The sequence below is a fragment of the Marmota monax genome, unplaced genomic scaffold, assembly GCF_021218885.2.
Source record: "Marmota monax isolate L192 unplaced genomic scaffold, Marmota_monax_Labrador192_F-V1.1 WCK01_AAM20220418_F8-fsc00229, whole genome shotgun sequence".
Taxonomy (NCBI): Eukaryota; Metazoa; Chordata; class Mammalia; order Rodentia; family Sciuridae; genus Marmota; species Marmota monax.
In genome coordinates, this window is record NW_026693707.1 from 1,577,448 (window position 1) to 1,600,265 (window position 22,818).

General features: G+C 37.5%; 1 protein-coding gene across 4 annotated transcripts in view; it reads left to right on the forward strand.

The window, feature by feature from the left end:
- Sgcd (sarcoglycan delta) overlaps positions 1-22,818 on the forward strand; it is a 954,199-nt gene that overhangs the window by 920,960 nt on the left and 10,421 nt on the right. The gene's annotated exons all lie outside the window — the stretch shown is intronic.

The following is a 22,818-nucleotide window of genomic DNA, read 5'->3' on the forward strand; positions in this document are numbered from 1 at the left end:
GGTGTGTGCAAGCATCTCTCTGCCCATTTCCATTTGTAAATGTAATAAATTTAACAAGTACATGAAAACAGTGAAGTGTGCAATATTCTAGTTCCAGCCACCGGCAGGACCCAACCTTCCCTGACCCCTCAGAAGGCCCTAATGTTAAATTGATAATTCTTTCCAGAGTTCTGCAACCCTGTTCAGCTACTATGTAGATTAAAGCCATTTCCCCTAGTTCTTCAACAAACTTGAACTAAGAATAGAAATCTGGAAAGGCCATCCACAGATTGAAATGAAATTACACTCTGGCAGGGAAGCAACTACAACTTCAGAACAATGGCTGGAGAAAAAGTGAGTTAAATAATTTTCATTGTCTACCCCCAATAGTCATGCCATGTTGGAGAGCTTTGATTCAACCTGCTTTCTCGATAATCATACGGACTTTGTGCTAAGCATGGCATATACATAGATTTTAAAAGACTATTAGAGTCCTCATTACCTTTACTTCATAGGTGAATAAAGTTGAGGTTCAGAGATGGTGAGCACTTTACCAAAATCATTTACTAATTAAATGATTAAAATCATTCTACTGAGCTGAGTCTTAAACCTCACATTCTGTGCTTCTTACTCTGCCTTATTGCAGTTTTGTTCTTCTTGAATTAGGTTATAGTAAGCCAAAGGATCAACTTCACATACCTCCCTGGAGGATATTTTTCCCCAAGAATGGAAATCAAATAATCTAAATGATAAATTAAGTCACTATTTTTTCAATTAAATACAGATATTTTATGTGGAAGAACACCAAACTTATTTGGCTTTTTTAGGTTGAACCCAGGAGACTTTAAGGAAATGCTGGTCTTTTAGAGAGTCTTTGCCCCAGACCCTCACAGGAACATACTCATCCTCTACGGTAGTTAGTAATTCCATATGGTGTTTGGGAAGACTATTTACTTGAGTCCCATCTCTGAGTCATGGAGCCCTATTCATCCATTAAGGATTCATCACACTGTGTATAGGACACCCTGAGGACTCTCTGAACCCTGTAAAAGTCTGAGAGCATAGTCCATGCTTAGTACCCAGTGGCTACTTTCCAAATGTGCTCTCTGATTCCTTCAGCCACCAGTTTTCGTATCATCCTACAGCTAACCATACTAAGCCCAAGGCCAGAACCATCAGTCCATATCACTTTCAATCCCATATTAGGCTTCCCATTCCCTTCGTTAATGAAGCCCTGGAAATGAATCACACAGAGTGCAAAGTATGAAGGCTGAGTATTACCTTTTTTTTTTCCCCATGGCTGGGCCAAAAAATAGAGGTTTTGCAATTAATATCTAATAGAACTTTCATTTTAAATGGATACATTCACATTAACCAAAATATCTTAGAACACAAATAAGTACTCCCTAAATTTTATTCAGTTATAATTTGCTTTGCCTGAATTGAACAGACACTTCAGAGAAGAAGAAAATATATGAAATTTGGTCAAAAATATATGAAAAAAATGTTCAGCATCTCTAGCAATTAGAGAAATGCAAATTAAAACTATACTGAGATTTCATCTCACTCCAGTCAGAAGGGCAGTTATTAGCCATACAAGCAACAATAAGTGTTGGAGAGGATGTAAAGGAAAAGATACACTCATTCTTTGCTGGTGGGACTGAAAATTGTAACCACTCTGGAAAGCAGTATGGAGATTCCTCAGAAAACTAGGAATGGAACCACCATTTGATCCAGTTATCCCACCCCTCAGCATATACCCAAAGGACTTAAAATTGGTATACTGTACTGATGCAGCCACATCAACATTCATAGCAGCTCAATCCACAATAGCTAAGCTATGGAACCAACCTAGATTCCCTACAACAGATGAATAGATAAAGAAAATGTGGTACATATACATAATGTGATATCACTCTGAAGAACACCATGAATGCGGAAGTGTACATCATTGCTGTGATATTCAAATCAATTATTTGGTTTCTGTCCCACATTAGAATAATGAATAAAGAAGAATAAAATTATGGCATTTGCTTGGAATTGAATGGAACTGGAGATTATCATGCTAAATGAAATAAACCAATTCCCAAAAAACCAAAGGCTAAATGTTCTCTTCGATATGCAGTTGCTAATCCACAATAAGGGTGGGGAGGGAAGAATAGAAGTACTTTGGATTAGACAAAGGGAGGATGGGAATAGGGAAGAGAGTAGAATGAATCAGAACTTCCCTATGTTCTTGTATGAATACATGACCAGTGTAACTCATCATGTACAACATGTCAAAATGCATTCTACTGTCATACATACCCATAAAGAATAAAAAAATAATTTGCTTTGTCCCCAAAACCCTTAAACCTTAGTCTATAGCTCATTATCAGTAAATCCAAGGCAGATTTAGGGCAGCATGTAAAACTATATGTACTTTAGAAAGAGCTGTGGTGGGGACCTCCAATTTCCTGCTGGATACTCACTGTGTAATCTGACACATCACATCTCCAAGCTTCACTTTCACTGTGTCTAAAATGAGGAGGATAATATTAATGGCAGTATAATGACTTTTGTCCAGAATAATTGTAAGCTGGAAATTATTAAACACCTTTTACAAAATTAAGCTAGAAGTGTAATTTTTTGCATGTGCGATATTTGCATTTTTAGCCTTCTGAGGACTGAGAAGCTCACCTGTTTTGGTCCCTGTAGGCCGGGATTCCTGTACAACATATAAGTGGGTGATGAGGATGTCTATTGAGCATTAGCATGGAGGATGAACAGAGCTCGTTATGATCACTTGACTCAATGCGAGAGTTTTTCCTTACACTGTAAGCATGATAGGCAGTACACTTATTTATTAATCTTCCAAAACCTGTATACTGATGATAAATGCTGGTTTTGTTTTAAGGCTTTAACCCTTTCAAATGCTACTACAACTCCCACTGGATGGAGAAAAGTGGGTCTCGAGGGCCACATGGCAAGTTAATGGCACACCTGGTGATAAGATTCCACTCCAAACTCCTTGTTCAGTGTTTCTTCTGCTCTGACACCCTATACCACAGGGTCAATGGACTGAGAATTCTGATCAGAGCTAGAGATTTCATTTCAATGAGAATCCCAAATAGCATCTCTGAACTTCTTATTTTGATTTCGAATTGCACTCATCAGTAGCCTAGCTCTATGTGACCCATGGAGTCAGGTCTTACTGGGAAAACTGGAAAAGTAGCACTCTGAAGAACAGCATGAATGCGGAAGTGTACATCATTGCTGTGATATTCAAATCAATTATTTGGTTTCTGTCCCACATTAGAATAAGTACGGAGAATGTAATGGTTTGGGGATGGCAAGGTACTGGGAGGACTACAGAGTTTCTCTGGAAACTGCACTTATCATGTCTGTGGTTTTATACGCAGTCACCTTGGCAACCTCCACTTTTGAGAAACATGATTTGCTACAAAATCTCAGTTTCTTATCACAATTCAGAAGGTCATATTAAACCACTACAGTTTAGTATTTGTGATCAGTTTTGAACTCTGAAAAGGTCATTGACCAATTCCACAGAGAATCTATTGATATTTTACCACCTCAAAGTCCTCGAAGTTTTTGTAAAATCTTTTAATAGCTAGAAACAAAGCATGAAAGAAAAATGGACTTCTTTAGCCACTTGCCTTTGACTATTTTAGGTCAAGATTGTTCTCTGCACTCAAGCTCTTTGCTAAGTCTGTCACGCTGCCAGGATCTACAACAGGGGGCTCCTTGTGGCTCACACAGAGTTAAAGCCAGAGAGGAGATTAGAAGAAATACAAGAAATTATCAATGCTTAAAAGGTTCGGAAGGAGAAGAAGAGGGATGGCTGAGTTTGTATCTCAATGAATTCGATAATGATGCCTGTCACTGATCACCCCACCTGTGAACCATCTATCTGAGGAAGGCTTTGCCTGCATCTCCACACTCTACTCCCTAACAGTCCACAGGGGAGAGACTGTCATCCCCTCATAAGCACACAAAACAGCTCAGCCTCAGGAAGATGGACAACTTCTCCAAGATGAAACATCCAGCAGATAGAGGTACTTGGGCTCATCCTGCATCTGAAGTTCTGTATTTAAACCAGTGTCTTATATTCCCGCTGAAGGGAGAATAAAGAGTCTAAGGCATTTAAAAAGGGAGAAACTATTGTGCTCCCGGAAAACCTAAAAGATGGCCTGGCAAAATATGGGTCCAGCTGCAGCTTTTGCTTTTGGTCCAAGTTCAGTATGAGACAATACTAGTATGACTCGAACATGATCAAAATTAAGAAATCACAAATTGTTGAAAATCGTACAAAGATGGTAAGAGGAAGGAAAGTGATGTTTTTGGTCCTGGACCTTGTTTGGAACATAAAAGCATCATATTCAATGCTAGATGATGGGCTCTCCGGGGGACAGCAACTCATCTCAGTGAATATTCATTGAATACTAGGCACATCCTTTATACTGGGCGTGAATCTAGCAGAATCACCACCTTATAGGCTTTATTCCACAGGAAGAGAGAAAGAAAACAAGTGAACAGACACATAGTTACAAACTATGCCCAGGGGCATGAAGAAATGTCAGTGTTTGAAGGGTAGTCAGGGAGAGCCTCTGAGAGGTGACATTTCAGTGACACTTGAAGTAGACAAATCAAGAACAGAGGGTAAGCCAACTCTCTGCTGCAAGGCAGGATGATCAGAAATACTACATAAGAACAGAATACTGTATACGAGCCTGCTTGCTGTAGGATCTGTTGAAGACCCTGTGCAGGCTGGAAAGGGAAAACTTTAGGACTATCCAGATGCTCATGTTTTAAAAATTGGGTTTATCTATCGATGGTGACATGGTAGATTACAGGAAGAGTTTTCTACCCAAAATGTAAAGTTACTTTTTATTAAATAGAAACAATATTGTAGAATACAGTGGCTAGGAGTTGGGAGAACTGAGTTGATCTACAGCTCTCTGGGCCTGTGCTTTTTGGCCACAGTGTTAAACATTTAACTCTTTAGATTCCAGTTGTTCCTCTTACCAAATGGGACTGGTAGTGAACCCAAACAATACTATACAGGAAAAATGCTTACTGTGCACAGCATACGTTATAGAATCTGCTACATCAATGCTACAATTGTTCCAAAGCTGTTGCTGGAATTTGACAGCAGACTTTTAAGTGAAAACCCTAGGCTTCCAAGTTCCTTCAGATAAGACTGAGAGGCTTACTCAAAAATACAGGGTGAGAGACAAGGGGTACAAGAAAATAACGTGGGGAACATTATTAATTTTCAAACTGAAATACAGTTGGACCACAGACCTTTAACATGATGGTAGCCAATGTCCTGCTCTTAAGATTATCTTCGTCTCAAAATCTCACTCGGCATTTCTTGAGCCCATTATGTTGATAAAAATCAGTTTCCTCAAAACAGCTGCTAGTTCTCTTCAGTGTTTAGTCAAACGGTACAAATAAAATACGGGAATTTTTTTTGAGCACTTTTCTTGAAATGGCAAGTAAACTTCAAGCTCCTAAAGATTCAATAAGAGCTAGTGAATCCCTTCAAATCCATGAAGAAATAGAGAAATATTTAAAAGTTGCTATAAATAAAATACATGCCCTTTGAATAAAAGATCCCACTGAGTTGCTAAAGTTTTATATACACAATCTCATTAGATTGGCAACACAGAAAGCCAGTGGGCCCACAGAAGAGGCACTGCAGGTCATTTTATCTGGTACCGACATGCATCACATATACAACAGTGGGCCTGTGAGGTTACTGTAATGAAGCTCAAAAGTCCGTATTGCCTAGTGATGTTGAAGCCTCCCTAGGTCAATGCATCACACAAGTGTCTGTGGTGGTAGTGATGTCCACAGGCCTGGCTGCAGCCCTATAAATGTGTACATAATGGTGTACAGTACATAATACTTGGTAAATGACTTATTGGTTTATGCATTTTACTATGCAGTACTTTTATTATTCCCTACTTATGGAGAAAATGTTTACTATAAAATGGTATGCCATGTTAGGCTTTGTCCTCATGAATCTCATGTTTACTCTAATAAGGGACTGTGCAGAGTGGATAGCCTAGACCATCTAGATTTGTATTAGAATATGAGGTTCACACAACTACAAAACTGCTTACCAATACATTTTTCAGAACGCATCCCGCATGTTAACTCGGCCACTATGCTTGCAACAAGGGTTGCTTGTTGCCTAGAAGTGATACCAGAATATGCTGTTTGCATCAGTGGAATGGTAGGGATTCATATTATTAAAGTCCCATGATCTGCAATACACACAGGTCTGCTGAGCTAGTATATGTCTGTGGTTGTCTATACCTTCTCTCTAGAGAGAAATTTTAAAAATATATAGATGCCCCAGAATTCTGATTTAATTTGTGTGAGGTATGACCTAAGATTCAAAGATCCCCTGTAATTGTGACAGTGACATTTCCCAGTTAATCTGAGAACTCCTTAGGTTCAGGTACTTTGATTGATCAAAACTGCACCAACTTAGCTGAGCATGGTGGCACACACCTGTAATTCCAGCAGCTCAGGAGGCTGAGGCAGGAGGATTGCAAGTTCAAAGCCAGCCTCAGCAAAAGCAATGCACTAAGCAACTCGGTGAGACCCTGACTCTAAATAAAATACAAAATAGGGCTGGGGATGTGGCTCGGTGGTTGAGTGCCCCTGAGTTCAATCCCCGGCACCCCCAAAAAACTATACCAACTTTATAGCTTGTTCTCAATTCTTCCCCTTTCAATAACTTTCTCTGATTATGTTAAGTATGAGGAGAAAAAATAGGGAGTAATCCTAGGTGTTGGTAGGAATCTGTTATTTCTTAGGAAAGTCCGGAGCTAACTCCCTTCCATTTCAGCTATCATATACATTCCTCGATTTTTATGATGTTCTGAAGGTCACTCCCCAAAGTAACAAAAGCCATTGTCTCCATTCTCTGAGGATCGGAGCAAAATATGATCTAAAAGCTTGTCTAGGCTTGGAAGTGATTAATGTAGATGCTTATGATGAAGGAAATGAAAACGAGAAATCTGGATAAGTAATCACTGTTTCAACAGAAACAATTTCAACAAAAAATGAGCCTGAGACAGAGAGAACAAACTGATAATGCCAACAGCAAATAAATTATTCTCAGAGTTTTAAAAACAGGCCTTGTGATAGCATTTAAAGTTTTGAGCAGAGAATGAGAGGGTGCAAAGGAGCACAGAACTGTAGCAGCAAATGACGATTTGATAGAGAAACATCTCCTCGGTGCTTCATAAACATAGAAGACAGGACCAGTTTTCTGTTTGTCCTGTTTCCTGGGCCAAAGACTATAAAACTCAAAAAAGAGCTGTGTCAAAGGGCCACAAACAGAGGCTGAGCCCTTTGGAACTCTGGTCGGGATGTTGCCCTCTTTGTGCTGTAGAATGAGAACTGATTTCAAGGGAAATCTTCATGCTGGCAGAATGCAATCTACACCATGAAATAGCCACACAACTCGTTCCCAGAGTGCACTTTCCTTACTCTCACCAGCCGAAAATAGACAGCTGCAACTCCACAGAGTGTGATATTTTCAGAGATTTTTCTTTTGAGGTTTTTATATACACAATACCATTCACTCACCACTAACCACGATCAAATGTTACCACTTTATGTCCTCCTCTAGCCCTTCATGTTTATATTTCCACTTAACATCTAAAAAACTTCAACGTATCTAAAACTGAACTCTTAATTTTATAGCTTTGTACTCTTTTCTCCAGTGGCTGACCCTTAACTACCTACCAGTGACAAAATCCAAAACACTGGAAAAACTTGATTCATTCTGTCATCAAATCCAAATCCCCATCTCTCCCCACCTGTAATAGTGACAGACTCAACTAGTTCCTTTTCAGTCTTCTTCATGAATTTTTTGCATTCTTCACTCTGTAGAGAGTTTAACTATCAGTCAGAAAAACAGAAAAGTTGGGAAATATAGAGGAGTTCTATGAGAAGTTGACTCCCATCATAAAAATCAAGCTGAGAAGTGCCATGATCTGCTGTCTGTGAGACACCTTGGAGAATGGGGGGTGTGGTTTCAGTCTGTGTCTGTGGTCTCAGGAGATCAGAGGACAAAAGTCACAGTATAGCGGCAGAAAACTGATGTCCTAAGTAGTCAGCCATGCAAAATTCCTTCTTACTCAGCTTGCCATCCAGGTGAAGTATACCTGCATTAAAGACAATGTGCTTTACTGAGTCTACACGTCCATAAGTTGATCTCAATCAGAAACATCCTCACAGACACAGCCAGAATATTTGACCAAATGTCTGGACACTCCATAATCTAGTCAAATCGACAAATTAAATTTAAATTACTATCCATTAGAGTTGTCTTTGCAACATGCAAATCAGATTACGGCGTAGCCTCCTTTTTGCTTCTTTCCACATTTGTCCATATAAGTCTTTATTGTCTCACCACATTCCGCCATTATGCCTCACTTACCTCCTACCTCTTATTAATACCCCTTTCTCTATCTACCTTCTTTGAATTTATCTTAACCTACAAAGTTATCTTCCTCCTAAAAGTCTTCAGACAGTGTGCTAGTCCATCTGCTTGGAACTTTCCTCCCTCCTGAGGCTAATTCCTTCCCATCCATCAGTTGTCAACGTAAGCTTTCCCAGACATGAATTCCTCCTAATACCTGGTCCACAGTTATGGATTCCTATAAGGTCCTGTACTTTCTGTCAAGGACTTCCCACCACCATGAACAAATAGTTACTTAATCTATGTCATCCTCAATAGCAAGTAAAACTGACTAGGACAAGAATTGGTGTGTCTTGATTTTAACTGTAACCTCAGCCTTCTTCATGATACTAGGGACTCAGTAAAAGTCTGCTGACCAAATCAATGAACCAATTCATAATGGACATTCAAAACCACCCCAATCTCTACCAGTCTAGGATATAGAGAACCTTATTAAACCAGGGCTAAGGTGACTTCTCCATAGGCCTAGTTTAATAAGTGTTTGTTAAAAAATAAATCCACAAGTTCTATCCTGGAAAAAGAGGACTGGTTCAAAAGGATGTTATATGATGATCAGAGTTGCCTTTCATAAAGGTAAATCTCATGATGGGTCTACTCTAGAGGACAGAATGCTGCTTTCTTAGAGAAATCATCTTCAAGGGAAGCTGTCCAATCCATTTTAAACTTTTAGAGCAGAACCCTGGAATATTCTGCATAACTTTTTTTTAATACTTAGCTCTTTACAAACTCAATAACTTCATTCATAAAATTTAAATACCAACTGATCATTAAAGGATCTTGAGTTTCAAAGTAACCCTTGTTTGACTTAAAAGTAGAACCTATCTAATTGGAAAAACCCATGTTTCTTCTTACTGTTTTTTGATGCTTATTTTATTTCTACCACTTTCTGTAATTGAAAGTTGAAGTGAGTTCCAATGAGTCCTGTGTGTTCAAACCAAAGCAGATGTTTAAAACAAGGATGTCATGGTGGGGTGGATATATAGTGTGTTGACTTCTCTAAGCTGAAATTGTAGCCCTGGAATTCCTTCCCTGTCTGGCTTGGTTTGAAGCAACTACCATATGCTTCGTGTACAATAGAGCATGATGCACTATCACAAATCACTTGCTGGGGACTGAGGATATAGCTCAGTTGGTAGAATGCTTGCCTAGCATGCACAAGGCCCTGGGTTCAATCCTCAGCAACACACATGCACACACAATATTACTTCCTGGCTCAGTTTGTCAGCAAAGGGCAGCAGCCAAGACTTCAGCTCTTCTAAGAAGCTCCCAGTGAAACTCTTTCAAATTCTCCAGCTCTTGGGCCATGTGCATGCTTAGCGTCAGGGATAAAGATACAGTGTTTTCTCCCCTACATCAGCCACTTCAAAGTGCTAGAAGACCTAGGTACCACTTTTTCCTCACTGTCCCCCACTTCATATTCCATTTCTCCTTCCTAACTTCCTCCTCTGCTGATTTCAGGCTCCAGCATCGGACACCAAGATAACAGCCTTAAACAGCCTATTAAATCAGCTTCCCCAGTCATGAAAGGTCCAACTCTTATAACAAACTTGAACAGATCTCAATGACAGAGGTTCTCTTCCTTTAGTTGAGCCCTAGTCAATAGAGTTTTCAAGCAAATTGGCAACTCTTACATTAAATATCATTCTCAGAATGTTGGAATACCCATGGTTTAAGAAAATAAAAGAACAACAAATTGCTGGCCTTTAAAGATGAGATGGTTTCATTAAACAATATAAAGTTCTCACTTGTTTTAATAAACCAGAAACCTAGACCTCTAGTGCAATACTGAGTAGCTTAAGTACTCTGACCAGCTTACCCACTGAAATTAAGGAAGAATGCTGGATAACATATGTCTTAGACACTTTTTAAATGCAATGCTGGCTGGAAATTAGCTAAGATTTTATACCAGTGTTCAAAAACTAAAGAAGCATGAAAACCCATAGAAGACAAGAGTATAGAGGCCAGCTTTAGCTTTATAGATTTTGTTAAACTAGATGATTTAATTTCAGTTTTCCTGACCATGGGAACATAATTTCTCTCAGCACCTATGGAAGTTCTGTGTCAAATAAGAGATCTCACAGATGAAACTGGTGCCAGGTCCCAAACCCCTAGTGCAAAGGCAAGATTCCAGGAATTCCCCACCTGAGCCTTTTACCCAGAGGACCACTAGGGAAATGATCTATCCTGAACCTCAGCACCGAGTAGGAGGGAAAGACAAAAATGTTCTGTAGGACCTGGTCACCTCAAATAGGACCTAAATCTGTTTTGTAGCCTTGAATTCATCTTACCTGGTGGGCCTGACCTTAAGGAAAGAGATGAGCTTATAGTGGGCTCAAGGTGAGGATGGTGCCAGAGATTGATGGAAATAAAAATGCACCCTCTCTAGAGAAAATGAACTTGAGTGCCCGTTTCAGATAATTTCAGCAGGTAAAGCCCCAAGAAGTATGAACTCAAGTTAAGAAGAAGAAGAAGAAAAAAAAAAAAACAGAAAAGCAGGCACTGTGAGCACGCAGGGAACCAGGGCAGCTGGATTACGCCTTCCAAGGCTTCAGTGTAGTAATTACAGAAAACAAAATGAGTACAACTTACTACACGTAAAGGAACAAAAGAATGAAAGAGCAGAAAGCAAAGGAATATAAAAGTGGCTAATAAGTTAGAAAATGAAAACAAAATTTCTAGAAATGAAAATAAAGATCTCAAGAAATAACACCTCGATGGATCTGATGGGAAAAAAAATGTAAATCAATGTGAAAAGGTATCCGAACTCCCCAGAAAGCAAAGAGGCAGAAATTCCAGAATGAGAATATCTAATGCAAGTTCTGGAATGTGGAGAGAGAATAAAGAAAAAATGAACGATTTGGAAAGACATATCAACTGAGTGTTTCTAGAAATGATGAAAGACACAGAAGCAAGAATTTAGAGAGTTAAAAAAAGAAATCAAGTAGGGTAAATGAAATGAAATTCACATGTATAACAATAACACTGTAGACCATCAAGATGAAGAGCAGAAGGAGAGAAAAGGACCCCAGAGAGGTTTAAAATTGTAGACTGACAGCTGACTTCTCAATCACAGTGTTGAGGAGCAGAGTAAAGAACAACTACAAGTTCTGAGAGCAAGTAGATATTTAGGCTGAGAATCAACCACACGTGGGTAGATGACTTCCAAACTGTATTCTGAATTTTATCTTCCTGCTAATGCTCATACTGACCATCTTGGCTTTTTTATCCACATAAGTCCATGTGAAGTTGAGGTCCAGCCAAAATGTCTTTCACAAAGGGACAGCAAATTATGAATTTATTCCATAAAAACAAAATTAAGAACTTACCCCAGAAGACCTGCAATACAACAAAACATCAAGGATTGTCTTGTGGAACCAACCTAGATGCCCCTCAGTAAATGAATGGATAAAGAAAATGTGGTATATATACACAATGGAATATTACTCAACAATAAAAGAGAATTAAAATCATGGCATTTGCAGGTAAATGAATGGAGTTGGAGAATATCATGCCAAAGTGAAGTTAGCCAGTCCCCAAAAATCAAATGCCGAATGTTTTCTCTGATATAAGGAAGCTGATCATAGTGGGGTAGGGAGGGGGAGCATGGGAGGATTAGACAAACCCTAGATAAGGCAAAGGGGTGGGAGAAGAAGGGAGGGGACATGGGGGTAAAAAAGATGGTGGAATGAGATGGATATCATTACCCTAAGTACATGTATGAAGACACGGATGGTGTAAATATACTTTATATACAACCAGAGATATGAAAACTTGTGCTCTATATGTGTAATATGAATTGTAATGCATTCTGCTGCCATATATAACAAATTAGAATAAAAATAAGAAAGAAGGAAAAAAACACTAAGATGACAGAAGGAATAAGAAAAGTGGTAAATACATAGATATACAAGAACTCATTGATTGCATAAACAATAACCTTGCAGAATCAGGAGCCTTGCAAAACCCAGAATCAGGACATGTAACAAAAGCACATAAATCAGGAAGAGAAAATTTGAACAGTTGGATTAAAAATAAAATCTACTGGCGACTCAAATTTGTTAAGAATAACTTTCCCCAAAACTCCTCCATGAATTGAAGCAATCCTCTCAGACTTTTTTTTCCCTGTTTTTAGAAACTGACAAGTTAATTCAAAGATTAATATGAAATAGGGAAGGATCTACAATGGTCTAAACAATCTGTTTTCTTTTGCAAACATTAAAGAAATGATAGTAATTTTAGACTTATTGTAACATTATGACCAGCCAAGAGGATAAGGAAGCCAAGACAGCCAGTATGAGCATTAGCATGAAGCTATAATACAGATAAATAGATTTTGGAAACTGTCCGCCCACATGTGGTTAATTGATTCTCAACACAGCACTGTGATGTTCAAAAGAGACAGGATTTTGTTTTTTACTAAATGGTGCTGGAACAGATGGATAAACCTACTGCCAAGAATGACCCTCAACAATATTCTAAAAAGTTAGCTCAAAACAAATCATAAATTTAAAATCTAGAACTGTCAATCTTTCAGAAGAAAACATAGGAGAGTGCCTTTGTTATGTTGGACTTTCTCTAATAAACCATCACCTGACACAAAAGCAGTAAACTTACGAAATATTGATAAATAGAAATTTATCAAAATTAAAATCTCATCAAAAACAAAAATAAAAAGTTGTCAATTGGGAGAAAACACTTGATTTATATATATTTATATGTATATATGAAAAATACTTTCCCCCAGTAGATGAAGCAAATCAGTAACAAAAAATGTGAAAAAAAAGGCACCTGGAAAAAGTTGGGCAAAAAAAAAAAAAAGGATTTAAATAGGCCCTTACCAAAAGAACACATTTGAATAGTCAGCTACCACATGAGTGGTAAGGTGTTCAGTATCATTATTCATCGGGGAAGTGAAACCATAATAAAGCACTATTTTATAGTCACTAGAATAGCTGTAATTAAAAAGGAGGTTAGCATCAACATCAGCAGTAGAGACATAAAATTGTGAACTATCTCAGAATGTAGTTGGGCAATTTCTTATTACGCTATTAATCTACTGATGGGTGGCACATTTCCTCACAACTTAGCCGTTTAAAACAACAGTCACTTATTATCTCCAGTTTCTGAGTCATAATCCAGGTGCAGCTTAGCTGAAACCTCTGACTGAAGATCTTTTAGGAGGTTACAGTTAAACTTTGGGCCAGCGCCGAGATCTATCTCATCAAATGCTCGATTTGGGGAAGACACAATTCCAAACATTTCTGCAGCCATGGACAAGATTCAGTTCCCTGTAGATGGTTAGTTGGAGGACATTAGTTCCCCATGGGCGAATGTCCTCCCTGTTTCTTGGGCCCCTTCACAGGGAAGCTATCAACAAAACAACTGACTCCCTGTTTTAGTCAGCTTTTTCACTGCTGTAACCAAAAGACCTGAGGAGAACAATATTAGGGGAGGAAAAGTTTATTTGGGGGCTCACTGTTTCAGAGGTCTCAGTCCAAAGACATCTGGCTCTGTTCCTTGGGGCTCAAGATGAGGCAGAACATCAAGGCAGAAGAGTATGGTGAAGGAAAGTAGCTCAAGGACATAACAATCAGGAACTAGAGAGAAAGAGAGAATGAGTGCTCTGTTCAACAAGGACAGAATGTAAACCCTAAAGATGCACCGGCAATGATCCACTCCCTCTGTCTACAGTTTCCAGTTAATACCTGCCAGTGTATTCACACACTGATTAGGTTATGGCTTTTGTAACCCAATCATTTATTCTCTAACCCCTTTTGCATTGAACTTTAGGGGGACACCTCATATCTAAACCATAACACTTCTCTTAGACATCTCACATCTAAACCATAACACAAGCCAAGTATGGAAATCAGTTATTATGTCCTAATTTCATGAGTGATAGACCATCACTTTGGCCATATTCTATTTGTATAGAAGCACACATTCAGCTCACACTGAAGGGAGAGAATTACCTAAGAACATAAGTACCTAGAGGAAAAGATCACTGGGGACCAGCTTGGATGCTGCCTTCCCACAGTTATTAAAAACTCATCTATTTTATGACCTAGTAATTCCACTCGTAGATATTAATTCAGGAAAAACTTTTCTCAAAAGACTTGCTATGTAAGTCAGCTTTTTGTCTCTGTAACCAAAATACCCAATAAGAGTTTATCTGGGATCTGCAGTTCCAGAGGTCCACCTGTGGTTGGCGAAACCATTGTTCTAGACCAAGGTGCAGCACAACACCATGGTGGAAGGCCTTGGGTACTGTTCCATTCATGGAAGCCAGGAACAGATGGAAGGGGCTGAAGGAAAGATTTGCCCTTCCAGGGCATGACCCACCTGCCTACAGTTACTACCCAGTCAGACCCTTCAAACTGATTAGGTAACAGGTCTCATAACCTAATCATTTCACCTTCTGAATATTTCTGCATTAACACAGCAGCTTTGGCAGAGGCTACCTCATATCTAAACCATAATACTTGCATTAAAATGTTCACAGTACTTTACACAAAATAGCCCAAATCTGGAAACAACCAGATGTCTATGAACTATTTAGTAGATAAGCAAATTCTTGAATTGACCGTTACTAACCAATAGAAAGAATCAAAACAGCCATGTGGAAGAAAACCAAGCATTTCAAAAGTCATGTGAGTATAAAAACTAAGACTCTGTTTATATCAAGTTTAGGAACAAGCAAGATCGATCTGTTGAGACAGAAATGAGATGAGCACTTGTCTTTGGAGGGTTGATCAATATGACAGCAGATGCACATGTGGGATGTTTGGTGAAAAATTCATCAAAGAAAATATTTGGCCTTTGTTTTAGGGGATTGGCTTATTTTGCTTAGCATGAGAGTCCCATAATTTCATTTTTCTTTAAGGCTGAGTAATATTCCATTGTGTATATATGCCACATTTTCTTTATCCGTTTATCTATTGAAGGGCATCTAGGTTGGTTCCATAGTTGAGCTATTGTGAATTGAGCTGCTGTAAATACTGATATGGCTGTGTCCCTGAAGTATGCTGATTTTAAGTCTTTTATGTATAAATCGAGGAATGGAATAGCTGGGTCAAATGGTGGTTCTATTTCAAGTTTTCCTAGGAATCTCCATACTGCTTTCCATAATGGTTACACCAATTTGCAGTCCCACCAGCAATGTATGAGTGTACCTTTTTCCCAACATTTATTGTACTTGTATTCTTGATAATTGCCATCTGAATGGAGTGAGATGAAATCTCAGTATAGTTTTAATTTGCATTTCTTTAATTACTAGAGATGTTGATCATTTTTTTATGTATTTCTCAAAGCGTATAATTAAGATTGTGCATTTCAATGGATGGGAATTTTATCTCAGTAAAAAGGCATCTAAAATCAATAATAATCCAACAGCATGAGAAATACATGTAAAACATAATCATACAAAATGGTTAGTATTTAAGTATGGAAAAATGTGTTTAAAGAAGATACTAGTGGAAACAGAGTTGGAACAACCATATCAAGTGGCAAAGGATTACAAAAACTAAAGAGAATCCCACATGTTTATAAGATGATGATCAAGATAATAGAACCATTCTAAAGTTGTATTCATCTAATAACATACCTCTTTCAGTAATTGATAAAATGGATGTGGCTATAAAAATTTGAACAATTTACATAGCTTAATAAGGTCAACATAGAACATTTTCTATATATTTGTGTTCAACAACTGAAAAACACTTTTTTTTTTTTGTAGTGGTATGGGGATTAAACCCAGGGCCTCGTGAGGCTAGGCAAGTGCTCAACCACTGAGCTCCATCCCAAGCACATACTCTTTGTCAGGGAATTTCTATGAAAATTGACACATTATAGGCCCAAATGCTAGTCTCAATTTTTTTTAAAAAACTGATTTTATGATTATATATTTTAAGATTGTTATTTCAAAAAAATATTCAAATTGATGAAGCAACTATGTGTAAGAAATATCTAGAAATCCATAGTAGGAAATCTTGTAATTGTAGAAATTAAGGAATACCTTTCTATAAAACTCATTAAGTCAGAGGATAAATTTTATTAAAATTAAAAAATATTTATGCCTTATTATAAGTATTCCTTTGGGATGCTATCAAAAATGCTTACCCTTAAATGCACATATTAAAATTAAGAAAGGTAAAAAATCAACAAAGTAGGACATTTAGAACTTAGAACAACTGGAGAATTACCTGCAAAAAATTTAAGAACTACAAATAAAATAGAATTGAAAAAGACAAAAGTTAGCTCTTCAAAAGGACTAATAAAATAAACCTCAGGTAGTACTGTTTAAGGGGAAATAAAGACTAAAGTACAAACGCAGGAGACATTAAGAGAAACAATGGGGATATTATGAAAAACTTGCCAAGAAACTTAAACCTTAGTATAAAGTGGGAAATATCAAGAGAAAGAGATAATTTGCAAAATGCAACCTGAGAAAACATATAAAACTGTTTGATTCTATATTTTTTATATAGAAATAAGATGGTTTTCTATCCCATAGGATTTATCAATAAGTTTAAATACACAAGGGACAAATAATTCTAATGTTTCATAAATAATTCTAGAGTTATAGAGCCTGACAATGACATCATAAGAAAAATTTACAGAATACACCCATTCAGGAATGCAGGTGCAAAATTCTAAAAATTATTAACACATGGTTTCAGATATATATATAGAATAGGTGATAAATAATGGGGAAGCTAGGTTAATGACAAAGTGTTATCAACACATTAATATACTAAAAATAAATTTATTATTTCAATAGATAATATATTTTATAATGTATAAGGATATATTGATAAATTTCACAATACTGATAGAAACTCTTAGAAAATTAGAAGGGAATTTTTTTATTTTATGTGTGTTTATTTTTGAGTGCCAGGGATTGAACCCAAGTGCACTAAACCACTGAGCCACATCACCAGCCCCCTTTTTCTTTTATATTTTTTTTGGAGACAGTGTCTCACTAATTTGCTGATGCCCTTGCTAAGTTACTGAGGCTGGCCTCAAACCTTCAATCCTCCTACTTTATACTCCTAAGCTGCTTGGATCCGTATTTTGTTAAAAAGTGTTAAAGGGAAAAATAATTCCCCAGAGCAAAAAACATACTGAATGGTAACTGCATTGTTGAAAGTTTTCTTAAAGTCAGGAAGAAGCAAGATTTCTATTTCCTTACTTCTAGTCAATATCATATTGCATAGTATGTAAAATATGAAAATAAAAAGAAATAAAAGGTCTAAAAATGAAAGGATATAAAACTGTCATAATTTAAAATTAATAGTGACTATAATGGAATGGAATATATAGAAAATAATCTATACACAAATTATGAAAATTAATTTATCTAAGTGTTGACCATATGATCAAAATACCAAAAAAATAGATATGTATGTGTGTACACACGTACCTACATATACACATAAATACATACACACTAGGGAAGGAAAAGGAACAAGAGAAATACTTTTTTAAAAATACCATTTTCATCAACCACAAAGATATGCTAAACTCAGAAAATTTAGAACAATTAGGAAACACAATTTATTCAGAAAACAACTAATAAGACACAATGTCCATGGATTCAACTTAAATCCAATCAAAATCCTGACAGTATTTCCTTGTGAAACTCAAGTTCCAAATTTATATGGAAGATCAAGAATAGTAAAGTATTCTTGAAAAAGAAGAAGATGGTAGGCAGATTTGCCTTATGAAATATAAAGAATTTAAAACCTCTAGTAAGTTAGCTAAAATATTTAAATAATTTTGGAGGATGGGCAAATAGAATAATGTAATGACTAGAAACCCTGAAAAAGAACCATAAATGTATAAACATATCATTATGACAGAGCTAAATGTGGGCTTTTAAGCATATGGTATTGAGATTTCCTGAGTTCTGTTGAGAACCCAACCTCACACCATACCCAGAAATCAATTCTTGATGAATTTTATTTCATGAAAAAAAAGCATAAAACTTTTGAAAACAATATAGAAGAACATCATGACTTCAGTGTAGGGAATGACTGCTCAAATAAGATATAGAAAGCACAAATCCTATAGGAAAAAATAGTAACAATAATAAATGTGCCTGCACTAAAATATAAAATGTAATTTCTGTTCATCCAAAGATATTGAACACAGAAGTCAAACCACAAACTGAAAGACGAAATTATCAGTATATAGAACTACTAAATATTTTTCAGCATATATACTTTACAAATCACATCAAAAACATTTAATGTAAAATAAATGAAATAGCACAAAAAGAAAAAAAAAAGAAAGCATATTAACAGAAGAAAATCCCAAATGGCTTACGAATGCAAAGATGCTTCCCTGCTAATTAGGGAAACACAATTTTAAAAGACAATAACATCCTATTTCACATTCATTTCATACTTAATATTATCAAATGCTAGCAAGAAGGTGGAACAACTGGAACTGTATACACTTCTAGTGGGGAAGTCAATCGGAACAATCATTTTTGAAAGCTAATTGGCATCATCTAATTATGCTAAAAGTATGCCTCCCCTAAGAGTAGCAATTCTAGTCTCCTCTAAGTGTCTCAAAGAGATTTTTGCATGAACACACCAGGAGCATATGCAAGAATGTACATAGATAAACTATGTGTAGAAACAAAAACCTGGAACCAATGCAAACATCCAACAGAGGTGGACAAGTAGCTCATGGGGTTATGATAACACCAGACAAACAGAATAAAATAGAACCATGTGCCAGAACATGGGAACATAACAAGGAGGGAGAAAGAGTGACTAAAGAAATGCTTAATTGCTCTGTGCGTAAAGTTCAAAAAATGTGCAAGAGGAAACAGTATATTGTTGAAGAAAGTAAGCATACAATAGTATAAAGAAAAGCAAAAAAGAAAAAATAGACACAAAATTCCATATAGTACTTACTACTAGAGAGGGACAGGAATGGATGGGATCAAGAAGATGAGCTCAGGGCACTATCAAGGTAAAAAGTTCTTTTTTTTTTTCCCCATAAAAAGGATGATGAGTATACAAGGCCCCTTGCATTGTCATTCTTTTTATAGTAGTTGTGCTTTTATAAATGTTCTTTTGTATCTATGAGTGGAATTTCATGTATCAGAATAAAATTAATTTTTTTAATAGGGGGGAAAAAAGTTAGAAGCTTTGGCAATAGCTGACCAGGTTAGAAGAGCAGCTGACTTTGATGGACAGCGTCTCATCCTCTCTTTCACATTCAAATCAATGTCATTTGCCAGATATCACTGTGCTGGGACTGTTGTTTTATTTACAGCCTTCTTGTGGGTGCCTCCTTGACATCACCCAAAGACTGTTTCAAAATGGGTCAAAATGGGAAACACTGCATTCTGGGAAGTGCGCATCACTCAGCTGTCTGTGGCACTATCCTTGTTCTCATTGACGTGGACTAGCTTTGGAAAGATGAGCATTAATTCCACAAAAATAAAAAAGTGAAATTTAATTATAGAGAACAGGGTAGCAATATGGATAGGAAAAATAGCTTTTCTGAAAGCGGCGTGGTACAGTAAACAACACCCTGGCTTTGGTTTCTGCTACCTTTGAATCTTGGTTCTGCCATTTAACTACAAATGCAATCCTGAGCAAGTCACAATCAGGATTACAGGAGCACAGGGCTGATAAGGTTTTGTGATGATTCAATACTGTTACACATAGCAAGCCCTTTCACACTGCCACGATCTAGTCAACCCTTCATAAATGATAGCGGATGTTTTCAGCAAGAAATAAGACCAATACAATAAGGTGAACCAAACCCTAAATGGTGAGTAAGCTCAGGAGTTCAAGTTCCTAAGGACCTTGGGAAGGTTTTAATTAAACAACAAATGACATACTCAATACTGACTTCAGGGAGATATATTTGTGGGTAAAGTAGATTTCAAAAAAGCGGGGGGGAAAATAATGAGACAAAGATTGAGAAACAGGTAAGCAGATTACAGAAGTTCTGGTCTCCTGAGAGGGAGGAGTTAAAGGCTGAGTTAACTGATGCCATGAGGGAGGGAGCAAGGGAAAGAAAGAAGGAAAGAAAAGAGGGTTCCACTCTGGGGAAGGTGGAGCAGGTGGAGCCATGGGAGGGCAAACCTGTGCTAACAGGAGGCACATCACTATTCGTGGAATGTCAGAAAACTTGGAATAAACTGTGTAAATCAACCAGACTGTACGGGAGGGAAACCAAAAGAAAGTGGCATAGAACTATCTTCATATTTCAAAACTGAGAGGTGGTCAGGAACATAGGAGAAGCTCCACTGAGCTGGACTGAGGTCTAGGCGGCACTGCAGCACTCCTGTTGCCCTGGTAACCAGACACCTTGTCCCACCAGCATTATCTCATCAGGAGAAAAACCACATGCACACGCAGTAAACCATAATGACAGGCAGCCCCACCCAGCCCAGGCAGCCATGGTGAAGGTCTCCTGAGAAAGGAGGTCAGGATGGGGGACTTTTGCCACATACAAAGGAGTAAGCAAAGAATGAGTTTGGGAGAAGGTCAAGTAATTGTGCCTGTTGCTTCTCTTTCTGACTCTGGCTGAGTCATTGTAGGGGAAAAACAACTCAAGGGAAAGGTCTATGGCCTGGAAGCAAACATTAAGAACCCAGAACCTTACCCAGGCACAGTGGTGCATACCTGTTATAATCCTAGTGGCTCCGGAGGCTGCGGCAGGAGGATCCAGAGTTCAAAGCCAGCCTCAACAACTTAGGGAAGCCCTAAGCAACTAGGCAAGAACTTCTCTCTAAATAAAATATTTTTAAAAAAGGGTTAGGGATGTGGTTCAGTGATTAAGCACCCCTGGGTTCAATCCCTGATACCCCCCACCAAAAAAATAAAGAAGCCAGACCCAGAAGTGTGGCAGCATTCTGCAGCATCCATGTAACATGACCATCGATTGCTAGGGGATGGCATCGTACTGGTCACTTTGTTCTTCTCGTCCCTTACTGAGGCTCTAGAGGGTTTGCCTGCCCCAAGGGAGTGATGGAAACACAACAACATGGGCAGAGGGGATGATGTTCCTTTTCAGCATGTTCAGGGTGATCAAAACTTATAGATGTTGACTAGGGAAATTGGTCTTAATAAAAGTGGTTTGAAAACCATTGCTGAGGCCCCTACTTCTACTTTGAAGTAATAGAGAAGAGGATCTTCATATATTGCCATCTAATAGGAATGTTAAAAATCTAGAATATTCAGGGGATGACTGAGTTTTAGTTAATGTTTTTCTCATTAAGGTGAATTAGAAAAGAAAAAATACCCAAGAAATACTATCCTCTATTTTGGTATCATAATTAGAATAGAACATGACTGATTCACCTTCTCTGGGTTTACTTCTTATCTTACATACAATAAAATTTGCTAAATCCAGAGAGACTTGTAACCCCCACTGCAATCAAGATATGGAACACAGGTCCACTGTCCACAACATCCCCTCCTGTCATGCCTTTGTCAACAAATCACCTCAACTCCCAGCCCTGGCAACCACTGACCCGTTCTAAATCTTTTGACAACTACATTGTAGAACAGGGCTCAGGACTGCTTTATAATTTTCTGGTACAATAACATTAATAAAAGCAGTCTATTTCGTGTTCCCAACAGAAAAATCCAAACGCCCCAAACAATTAAAATTTTTAAGTGCCGACAGGAGGTTCCAAAAGTTTCACATTTTGGAGTAACTTGGAATCTGGATTTTTCAATTTGTAAAGTCTACACAAGTATTCCAAAAAAGAAAAAAAAAAACCCTCTGAAATCCTTCTGGTTCCAAGCATTTTGAATACATAATTTCACCTGTAATAGTTAATACATATGTGCATTTCCAATGTGACAGGCATTATTTGAAGTACTTTATAAATGAAGAAACTTCAACTTTTTGAAATTATAGAAGGAAAAGGAAGAATGATTTGCCCAGGATCATATACTGGCCACACCATGACTCAATTCCAAGCATGTCTTGCTCCTAGATCTATTTTCTTAACTTCTATCTGATTTCACATCCAAAGAAGACACAGAAAGTAAGAAAAAGTGGAAACAATATCTACCAATTTCGGGAAGCTCAGTTTAGACCTACGATTGTCCTATTCTTTTGAAAAAATGCACATGTGAGAGTTTGATTAACTATACCAATAAAGCAATAATTGAATGGATATAAGATAACATGAAGTCATGATCCTGGAACACCTTCCTTATGACCTTTGTGGAATGCAATAGAGATACAGCCTAGACCCCTTATATTCTCTGTCAAACTTGTCCAGGTTTCTAAAGCAAAACTAGAAACATCCTCTGATCAAATTCTGAAATGCTCTTTTGATGCCCTGAGCA